This window comes from Homalodisca vitripennis, chromosome 2, assembly GCF_021130785.1.
Source record: "Homalodisca vitripennis isolate AUS2020 chromosome 2, UT_GWSS_2.1, whole genome shotgun sequence".
NCBI lineage: Eukaryota > Metazoa > Arthropoda > Insecta > Hemiptera > Cicadellidae > Homalodisca > Homalodisca vitripennis.
Genome location: NC_060208.1, coordinates 2,783,596 through 2,794,363, shown reverse-complemented (window position 1 = coordinate 2,794,363; position 10,768 = coordinate 2,783,596).

Sequence of the window (10,768 nt, the reverse complement as noted above, 5' to 3'; positions counted from 1 at the left end):
TCGTATCTCGAGAAGAATCATTAATAATTTTCCAAGCTGTCCTTGAAAAATTTTTACATTCACCCAAGGCTCTATTGATGTCATAGGCTTTAGCCGCTCGTATGACTTTCTTGTAGATCCTCCGGTATGTTCTAAAAAATTGTTTAAAACGTTCATTTTCAGATTCAATAAAGATTTTGTGAAAGAATTTTAGTTTTTCTCGAGATATGAGAATGCCCTTGGTCAACCATGAAATTTTCTGAGGTTTGGTATTGATTTTTGTTTTTTTTAAAGGACACGCAACATCTAGATAGTAATTGAAAGCATTACTAAATGCCCGATACATGTCATTGATGTTTTGAAAGTTATTTAAAAAGTTCCAAGATTCATTTTTTAAAAGTTTGTTCAGATGGCAAATGTTTTGAAAATTACAAACTCGTGAAATTTTGAATTTTGAGTTTGTAGTTTGCATCCATGAACCACTATCTCCTGCGCAAAATGGTCAGAGACCGCCGTATTCAAAACAGAGACTGTGGTGTCAGAAATGTTGGTAATGACGTTGTCGATGGCAGTACTCGACGTCGCGGTCACTCGTGTCGGTGTATTCACGGACCAATTTAAGTTAAAAGATCTTAGAACATCGCGAAGCCGCTGGGTAAGGGGGTTGGTGTGGTCCATTACATTGATATTAAGATCACCAACTAATACGAAATTCATTGAATTTTGAGAAAGACGATTTAAGAGATGCTCAAACTTTTCAAAAAAAGAATGTTCACAGCCATTTGGAGACCTGTAAAGTCCAATAACCGTTAATTTACCAAAAGAGTTTGACGAGACTTTGATACCTACGGCCTCAAAATCCAAGTCCAAACTGTTGTCAATTTTAAAAGATTCGATTTTTGACGATTTTTTCACAAAAATTGCCACACCACCCCCTTTAAAATGATTTCGACAAAAATAGTTTGCCAATTCGAAATTTTGAATTTTGAAGATATCGATTGATTCGGGCTTGAAACCATGCTCCGAGACAACCAGCACATCAGGTTTAAGCTCTTCACACAAAAGCGCCAATTCGTAAACCTTGTTAGTCGCAACTTGAGCGTTCTGGTGAATTACTTTAAGCTTGTGATTTGAAATTTTTTAATTTTGAATGTTGAGATTAGAAATATGAGCATTTTTTGATGTTGGATCCGAGGTCCTCCCTAGGTTGGTTCCGCACTAGGTTGGTTCCGAACACAAACAGTTAAGTTTTTAATGTTCTGTTTGTGTGCTGCGTCTGGATATCTGTTTAATTCAATACTATCTGTGGCCGTGACTGATGGCGTATCTGTTATCTGAACGCTCTGGGACAGAAGTCGGTGCTTCACAAGATATCGTGTACCGTAGTTTTTATCAAGTGACAATCATGGATCAACTATCCACTAGTTTGACGAATTGAGTGTTTTGTCGGGCATGTTTACGTTTTGACTGAAATAAGATTATTTCATTTTTAATAGAACATGGAATTTTTAATAATGAGTGTATTTATTCGTCGTGTGATCGCGTATTGTTTTTGAACCAGGAGACTTTGATGTTTCGTTGTGACAGAAAAATTTGTAAAAGTAGTAAAAACAAGATTTAAATGTTGTAATTTTAAAAAATCGGTCTGGGCAGGTTTCTGTTTTGAAAGAACAGGCTTAGACATAAAAACATATTTTGGTTTGGTGACCACATTGTTGCATTTGAAGCCACTGAGACAACGCTATATTTCGTTAGAGTTTGGCGTTTCCGCACATTCTGTGGTGGACTGATGTTCTTTCTGCTGCGTGTTTCCATCACATTTCAACGATGTTGAAGAAAATTGGCGGTTCTCTGACAGTTGTTGAAATTGATGAGGCCAAATTTGGAAGGAGAAAATACAGTTGCGGCAGAAGAATTCAGGGATAGTGGGTTCTTGGGGGAATCGAAAGGCAGAGCAGAGATTTCTTCCTTTTTTCTGTTGAACAACGTGACAGGGACATCCTGCTTGTCATAATTAAACAATGGGTTCTGCCAGGTATGACAATTGTTAGCGACTGTTGGAAGGCCTACAACTGTCTCGGTGACTGACGAGAATTCAGGCACTTCTCTGTCAATCATCAAATCAAATCAGATTTTTAATTGCCGAAACATTCTACATCGCATGGCAAAAGTCAACTTTTTACTTGCTAGAATTTTTTCATACACCCCACAATAGATCTCATTCAAACATTCAATTTACATACATCCATTCATTCGCCAATGATTCCCACTTCCAGCGACGGATTTAGTCAGTCTTTTTAATTGGTGGTCTCCTATGCTATAAACTCGTCTACATTTTAAAATGTTTGTGACACTAAAAAGCGTTTCAAACGAGTTTTTAACACCTTGGGTGTTGGAGCGTTTTTTATTGAATTTGGTAATTTGTTGACGAAATGAGCACCTGCCTGTGAAGGCAAGCGTTCATAAACCACCGTCCTGTGTCTACCAGTTCGGTAGTTATCTCTGCCTCTAGTCTCAACACATGTATGTCTTGGCCATTCGTCATGGTACATTTAGAAATACAAAACAGAGTTGTTTCCAAGATGTAGAGACTAGGCAGCGTTAACAGTTTTTTGAAGGCTTCCTTGCACTACTCTCTAAATTTCAACAGAGCGATAATGCAGATCGCTTGTTTTTGCAGCTTGAACTCTGTCATAAATTGATTGTTTGCACAAACTCCCCACAACACCAACCCGTAAGTGAGATGGGGATAATCAAGCCATAATACGCCATCATCAGAACCTGACTCGGGCAGTATTTGGCTAGAGACCTCAAAACATAAATGCCTGAGGTCAATTTGGAGCAAACGTGATTGATGTGATTATTCCAAGTCAACCCTCGATCTAGGTAGATTCCCACGAATTTCGAGCAGAAGACTTCTTCCAGCATTGTATCAGCCAACATAACAGCTGGCTCGTCATGCCTGTCTACTGATCGCAAAGCAAAATTTTGAAAATTAGATTTTGCAGAATTTGTCTTAAGATTGAGGCTGTTGAAATGTTGGACGCAGTTGTTGATCTCAACAAAACTCTACTGTTCCAGAATCAATTTGGTAGTGAAACAGAGAGTCGTGTCATTAGCACACTGCACAAGTTTTCCGTGCAGAAGTGATGAACCTACATAATTGACATAGATCAGGAAGAGAATTGGACTGAGAATTGAGCCCTGTGGGACACCATAGCTCAGGTGAATTGGTTCAGATAATTTGTTTGAGATCTGGACAATTTGAGTTCTGTGGCTTAAAAATGACCTGAGCCACTGGAGAGGCACGCCTCGGATCATTCATTAACTTTGTTGACCCTGATACTAGAGAAAATGTATAAGTAATTTTTATATTCTTAGGTATGGCCCTGCTCCCCTAAAAACAATAAAGCATAAAAAGTTTCAAATTTAACCCTAGAACACTACCGTGTTTTGAAATTCCCTTGTTTACTACTGATATGTAAATTTTACGTGGCATACATGTATTTTTATGTGTTTATTTTTTTGTGTTATTTTTATGTGTATTTAGGTTATGTGAAGGTTTATTTGCATGCCTGTGTGTTGTGTTTGTGTATTTTCTTGCCTATGTGCTTGCTTAAGGTAGGGATACGTGTGTTAAAGCATGTGAGAGTGTGTATGCGTATGAATGCTCTGTGGAATATTTGCTGGAATAGGACTAAAAAATAAAACAGTTAAATTATTAAGTGACATTATTTTTCTTCATTTACATTTACATACTAGTTGAAAAACAATAAATTTTAAATCTTGATGCATACTTCTATAGATTTTTGCGTAATAAACATGTTAAATGCAGTCTGGACATCTTTTACGTTGATGTTCGCCACATATAGCTTGTCCACAATGGCAGTAAGTTGTAGTTATTCTGGAAAAAATATAATATCGTTAAAATCAAAATATGATTTTACAAATCATACTTAAAATAAATGGCAAACGTTAAAATCTTTCCTAAAAATGTATGCTCAGATTTAATTACTCAACATGACAGGGAAAACATATAGTAGCTAGCCTACTAATGTGGATTATAATGTTTTACATCCTAAATATAATGACATATATAATAAAACATAAATAATTACTTGCTTTTCTAGTAGTCACTAAATGAACAGTACTTTCGAGGTCCTTGTTGATCAACTACTGCAGGTTCTTGATGCTGTCCCAAAACATTGTCAATACATCTTTTCAAGTAAACAGATAGATTTCAGTTCATAAGTCTAGATTGTTGAGTGAAAAACGTTAACTTTTCATGCAGACTCAGCATAAACTCCATTCTTGATTTTGGTTTTTCTTTTCCAGTGTGATAGCTTCATTCCTTGACACATCTGATCGAATGTGTCAGCGCTTCCTTTTGTTGAATTGTACGTCATAATAGCGTCTGGTTTTCCAGAGTCCTCACTGACAGCACCTGGATGCATTGCAGAGGTCAAAGAAACGATCTTGTTGTTTCAGTTTATAAGAAACAGCTGTCATGTAACCTGAAACAGGAAGAGGCTACTACCAATAGCCCGATTTCTGTAATTAATATCTGTGAACTCAACCGGTAGTTCCTTCTTGTTTTTTTAATGGCAGGTATGAAATCAATGGCAGGATTGACAAAATTCGAGTTTCATATTACTAACCTATTGTATCGTCCTCAAGAGTAAAAAAATTTAAAGAGATGAATATGAAGTAACGAAGTTGTAAAATATTTTTTTAAAGCGGAACTACTTTTCTCTTATGTAGAAATATTTCTTTGTTTTTCATCTGCGCTTGCGTAACGTGATATTGTGGTAATGAATCAATTGTGCACCTTGTGAGACAATGAGAATACCTCTTCACCTAGATTACACTACTTTTTGTAGTCTGGGTGTCTCTGAGGTTGAAATGATGCAGGGCGTTTCGTTTTGAGCTTCTTTGTTCTTCATCACCGACTATTTTTGGATCCTTCAGATGAACATGATTACAAAGTTTAGGAGTCAAGTCTGCAACAGCATCAGATTTTTGATGCAGCACATGAGAGGAAGGTGAACTGGAGCTAAACCAAACAATCGGTATTGAATCAACGTTGTATTGGTCACGAATGATGTTTGCTTTCTTGTTATCTTGAAAATTAAAAATCAGAAATTGTGAATTTAGAGGGATTTTGGCTCTAAAGAACGACGGTATTGTTATTACAACAACTGTTTGAGAATATAGTTCATGTTGGCCTCACATGAGTACCTTCAACCATCAGTATTAGCTGCGTCGGAATGCCCTAGATAATTCTGAGCAATTCTGGATCAACTTCATTCTCTTTAATATTTTAGTATAATGATCATTCAGTCTTAGGAAAATAAAAAAACATGAAAATTACCTAAGTGTCGGGTGCCGCCTCTGACTGAAGAGGACTTGAGGTGATTTGAATTTGATATTTAGATACTTTCTTGAGGGGTGTTTTCTTTTGCTGGCAGCAGTGCAGGTTGGTGAACTTCGCATTGACATTTAGGGAAATTTCAGATCAGTATTTTCCCGTTATCAGATAGTCAATAGTCAATAGTCAGTAGTCAAAAGTTCTTTATTTACATCAGCATAAAGAAGTGTAATGGCGTCAAAATTTACAATGAATTAAAATCCAGGTCTCTTGCTTTACAATGTACTGTTTACAGAGTCAAAAAATTCTGTTATGGTGTAAAAGGGTCTCTCCATGAGCCAGTCTTGAAAGCTTTTCTTTCCCCGTTATCAGATAGTCAATAGTCAATAGTCAATAGTCAGTAGTCAAAACAGCATAAAGAAGTGTAATGGCGTCAAAATTTACAATGAATTAATATCCAGGTCTCTTGCTTTACAATGTACTGTTTACAGAGTCAAAAAATTCTGTCATGGTGTAAAAGGGTCTCTCCGTGAGCCAGTCTTGAAAGCTTTTCTTTAACTCATTCCCTCCAAGATTTTTCAGGTTGAGAGCTAGGGTGTTGAAGATTTTTCTTCCCATGTAGGATGGTTTCCTGCTGTACCGTGTAGTATGGTGTCCAGGAAGGAGGTAGTCAGTTGCTCTCCGGGTGTTGTGGGAGTGAGTATCCTTAGCTCTTGGTAACTCCATTTCAACTGTCTGGACAACTACAGACAGAGTAGATGTACAGTGCTATGACAGTCATGAGTTTTAAAGTCTTAAAAGCTTCTCTGCAGCTTTCAAGTGGTCCCAGATCTGCCAGTGTCCTTATTGCCTTTTTTTGGAGGAATAAGATCTTGCTAAGATTATGGGCAGATGTTCCTCCCCATACTGATATACCATACCTTATATGGGATTCAAAAACAGCATGGTAAGTTGTCTTTGCCGCTTGCAGTCCTCCTATCCACTTAATTCTTCTTACTGCGTAGATTCCAGATCCAAGCTTTTTGGTCAAACTGTTAATATGATCAGTCCAGGTAAGATCACCATCAATCACTATGCCTAATAGTTTTGATTGTTTTTCTATTGTGATGTTTTGAACGTTAGGCACTTGATCTTGTCTTCTGCTAAAATTAATTTGGGTGGTCTTTGTTGGATTAATTGCCAGGTCATTTTTCAGGCAGTACTGCAGAGTTTTGTTTGTTGATGTGACAATGTCTGCATGCAGGCGCAGTGTGGAGTCATTTTTTATAAGAAGGGTTGTATCATCTGCATACATATAGTTTTTTTTTTACATTGTCAGTGTTGATATAATGTGAAAAATCATTACTAAAAAGTACAAACAAAAATGGACCCAGTACTGAGCCCTGTGGGACTCCTCTTTGGATCTGTAAGTACAGCTTTGTCCATTTGCAGTTTTCTTTACTTCAACAATATGCTTGCGTCCCTCGAGATAGCTAGCCACCCAGTCATTTGCTCTGCCTTGAATCCCTAGTGCGGACAGTTTCTTAAGAATCAGCTCATGCCCCAAGCAGTCAAAAGCTTTACTGTAGTCTAATAGGACTGCTGATACATAATTATTGTCTTCAAGTTAGTCGACGACGTATTCAGTAAGGCTTGTGATGGCATTGATTGTAGATTTTCCTCTGAGGAAGCCGTGCTGACTTTTTGTTATTAGGTCATAGTGTTCAAGGTGGACCAGCATTCTCGAAAGTGCAATCTTCTCTATGATCTTTGAAAAGGTGGAGATCAGTGAAATTGGGCGATAGTTTTCTGCTTTGGTTGTGGAGCCTTTTATGGAGATGACGTTGAATGGTTGGTTTGAGAAAGCACTGATTACGTTTATTGCGAGTAAAGTAGGACACTAAATAAAATGGCTGTTACAGTGCTAAAAAGATAACTACTTTCTGCATTAGGTGACATTTGGCAATGGTGTGTCAGTCACGGTGTATTAGTCCTGTAAGTAGGTAGAAATTATGTATTTGATAGTTTCTTCAGACTGCTGGCACTAGTTTTTTAAATTGTATTTTTTTTTAAATCGTTTACCAAACTCTTTACATTTTTTTAATATGTGTTTCAAAAGTTAGTATATTGAGAACATATTAATATGTTTTAAAATGTGTTCAAAATGTTATTAGTATATTGACAAACACATTAGGGATATACGACCAAGCCATAGAGATATCACATCTCCTTTCCATAAATATAATATTAGCCAAGTATAGATAGTGCAAGTTATTGTTTTATGTTAACTGTCAGTCTTACAGGATTAATCTGTAGTTTTAACTAACTCAATGATGTTGTTTTCCAAACAGCCACAGCCATGCCTGATAAAAATAATGATGTTGAAAATGATAAATATGTAGAAAAAAGCAGAAGTGGTCAACCAAGAAAAGAGAAATTGAGGGGTAAAAGCGATATTAACAAAAACACAAAATATCGAAAGAAAGTAGAACGAATTCCTAAACAGAAGAACCAAACTCAGAATAAGAAGCTGGAACGAAGTAAAGCGAATACTGATGTTGGTGACATTGAGTCTGAAATTGATACTGAAAATGAGGAGGTAAGATTTGCGTAGGCCTACAACATTTAAACATTAGAGATTATGTATAAAAATGTAATATTTGTGTTATTGTACTCCCATCATTTGTGTCTATGTGTTTGTTTCAGAAAAAGCTCTGTGATTGTACATAAATTTAAGTTAGGTAAATCTATATGGGGTGTCTAAAATGTCTGGAACACCTTAATATTTTTAAACCATAGCCGATAAAATCTACAAACTTTGCACAACGTTATAGAGCTATCTTAACTAATTTTGTGTGCAATAACCATCACACACGCTTGTCTTATGGGAGTGTCTAGGAAATTGTAAATGCAAGAGTAGACCCTCTATTACTTTTTCAGGTCAATCATTTTAAAGGTCTTTATTATTAGAAAAATGGCACAAACCACATATCATAAATTTTATTAATTACAAAATGGAAGCTGTTGAAATAATGTCACTATTAATCATGTAAAACGGCTGCCATTTTGTATAGAATAAATGTTTTAGGAATATCTTATAAGAAAATAGAGCACTCTTAGTATTCAATTTGGATTTTTGTAAAGATATTCAAACTTTGAATATTGAATTTTGGTTAATAAAAGAAATATTTGGGTGTTTGTGGGAAAGTCAAATATCGATCTTATTCAAACAAGTTCACTTAGACTTGCATTTAAGATATCTGATATGCTCCTCCCCTCAAGCCGTCCTCCCAATGCGAGAGTTGATAGTTATTGCATAAAAAAGTTAATGAAGATAGTTGTGTTATATTGTGTAAAGTTTGTAGATTTTATTTGCTATGTTATTCAGCATTATATAAACAATGGTTTATAAAAAATATTTTAAATTTACATACTCTTTCTACGATTTAATAACTTTTTAATAATAGGAAATCTCAAGAATATTTTATAAACTTTAGGCATCAAAACTATTAAAAGTTTATTTTAAAATTAGTTGTTTATATTATTTTATGTTTTTATAATTTCTACCCCTGTGTGGAAACTGTACAATAATAATAATATCTTTATTGTCATATTAATATATTACAATCATTGACTAAGTCCAAGTACAGCAGTTTATACAGAAACATGTCAAGTCAAAATTTAATCTGTGTTGACTAATTAACTTATTATAGGCTACTAATAGATCAATAAAACTTAATAATCTACAACGTACAAATTAAAGTTTAAAATGTTATGAGTAAAGATGAATTATTATTAATTAAAAGACCCAGAAACTAAAAAATATCTGATTCAAACAACAGATATTCTACCACTACACTTTTGTAGATAGTACTCTTTTCAGTTAAAACATACTAAACATCAACAGGTCAACATCTTAATAAATAAATATTGTAGATCAAGTATACAATATATAAATAGTTTTAAAAACGCAACAATTAACAACCAATAACCACACACAATGAGAAAACAGTTTGACAACTTATTAAAATGTATTAAAAAACACAAGATCATTAGAACTTACAAAAACTAAATGTAGTTGAATCATTTTTACATGATATATTATATTGCAATATTATAAATATTGAGTGAACAAATTAGAAAACTATTGCCACTTGCAAAAATATCTTGTATTGCATAAAACGGATTTTCCAAAAGCCAGGTATATAATTTATACAAAAGCCAGGTATATAATTTATACAAAAGCCAGGTATATAATTTATACAAAAGCCAGGTATATAATTTATACAAAAATATATTTTTAGGGTAACTGTTTATTATAGGGTCTAATTTATTGTACAATTTAAGTGTTAAAATAAAATGAATGTTTTAGTGTATTATTAGTATGGATATTATGGTTGAAGGTTTAAATTATATGAATTGTTGAGAGCATACACAGTTAGGTCAAACAGGCATAATGTATTAATAGTTTGTATTTTAAGTTTTATATTAGAGGTTGATAATGAGTTAAGTGACTGGCACCAGTAATTCTCTTACAGTTGTTTTTTGGATTATTAAAATTCTACTGATTTAAGTATTGTATTAAAAAAAATTTTGTCAACAAGTAATTATTTGGCTTACTTTGCAGCAAGACATTGGCTATTTGAGTACTGTGATGTCATAAGGTGTAAAGAGTTTCATGGTCTATGTAATTATGTATATATTATATATCGCTTATCATAATTGTTTATTGGTAATTTATTGATATTTATTGTTAATTATATTTGTGTATGTATTGTGGTGTATAATTTATTTATTTTGTGTGTTTGTTTATTGTATGTAATTTATTTTCTGAATTGTATTATTGCATAAATATTTTTTTGTAGATACCCAAATGGCGGCTCAAAGTAATATATTGTGGGGGGGGGGGGGGGTGGGGGGGGGGGGGGGTGGGGGGGGGGGGGGGTGGGGGGGGGGGGGGGTGGGGGGGGGGGGGGGTGGGGGGGGGGGGGGGTGGGTGAGACACCCACAACATCAATGCCGAACACACCATCTTCGTCAGCTCAATCAACAAGAAAAAACATGGGTTTTTCCAGCAGACATTAAGCCGCTCCCTAAGAGAGCCCATAAGCAAAAGAGACAAAACAAAAAACAAAAGTCCGAGATATTAACGAGCTCACCATTTAAGTTGAAGCTTGAAGAAAAGGAAAATGAAAAAAAACGAAGCGGAAGAGAAACGCTTGAAAAAAATAGATAATAAGAAAAACTGTTCCCTTCTGACTCCGCTACCAAATCAAAAGTAAATAGGCCTACTGGATCATCACAGAATAAGGACCAAGCAGGCTCATCAAAAAGAGAAAATTATTTGTCCAGCCTGTGAGGAAGAATATACCACCAGAAGAAGACTGGCTCCAGTGTTCTTTGTGTAAAGAATGGTGGCATGAAGATTGCTCAAACTATGAA